Consider the following 863-nt stretch of genomic DNA (forward strand, 5'->3'; position numbering starts at 1 on the left):
CTTCTTTTCTCTGTCCTACGTGGGCCAGAGGGCAGAGGGGCTAACTGAGATGAGGACAGAGTTTCCCGGTGTCAAAGGGCGCCTGTGCGTTTCAGATGTGCTGTCAGGACTTGGATGGGGACGGCTCCTGGAGACAGGGCGTTTGTATCTATGGTATCCTTTCCCATAAAACGAGATAACGGAGTTCATGTTGCTGAGGTAGCCAGGGGGAGGGTCTGTAGCCCTCTGTACATTATCTGTGTGCAAGTCTGAGCGTACTGTCGAACAAACCCTTAGCTGACTTAGATTTGACCACCCCTGTCTTCCAAGCCCTTTTTATGTGGCTTGTGGATATTCTGCTGTATGCAGAGTGAGGAAAGCCAGGCCAGAAGCCTCCCTCAAGGCTGTCCCCACATTCTCCTTTGCCTCTTTGTTCTTAAAAGCCTTGCACTGTGCTCACAGTTCCCCCGCCATGTCTCGGCCAGAGATGAGGTTCGAGGGGCTGCACTCAGGGCTGTGATGTGGGGGACAGCAGGATTAAGTCTGCCTCTAGGTGAAGGCAGGCAGAGGTCTGTATTTCAGGTGTGAGGTGGGAGACGCAAAGACACTGCGTGGTCCGTGTTTGTTCAGAGATCCATGCTGTGCGTGCGTCATCGGAGTGCTCTCTGTCACGCACCATCTGTGGCACAGACACGCTCAGAAATCGATGCCTGGTTCTCACCTGAGCGCTTTGGTGAGGTCAGTGGGGGGTCTCTTGACTCGCACCAGCTGTGTGTGCCTCTCCGGTGTGGGATCATCCTACCTATCCAGAGAGAGACACAGAAATGGGGTTTCTAATGAGCCTTTGACTGTGACTCTGAACTCAGGCCCCTTTCAAAGAGAGC

General features: G+C 53.8%; 1 protein-coding gene across 1 annotated transcript in view; it reads left to right on the plus strand.

Moving 5' to 3' along the window:
• VEGFA (vascular endothelial growth factor A) overlaps positions 1 to 863 on the plus strand; it is a gene marked incomplete at its 5' end in the record, with an annotated part of 10,057 nt that overhangs the window by 7,131 nt on the left and 2,063 nt on the right. The window lies entirely within an intron of this gene.

The sequence above is a fragment of the Egretta garzetta genome, unplaced genomic scaffold (assembly GCF_000687185.1).
Source record: "Egretta garzetta isolate BGI_Z169 unplaced genomic scaffold, ASM68718v1 scaffold729, whole genome shotgun sequence".
Lineage (NCBI taxonomy): Eukaryota > Metazoa > Chordata > Aves > Pelecaniformes > Ardeidae > Egretta > Egretta garzetta.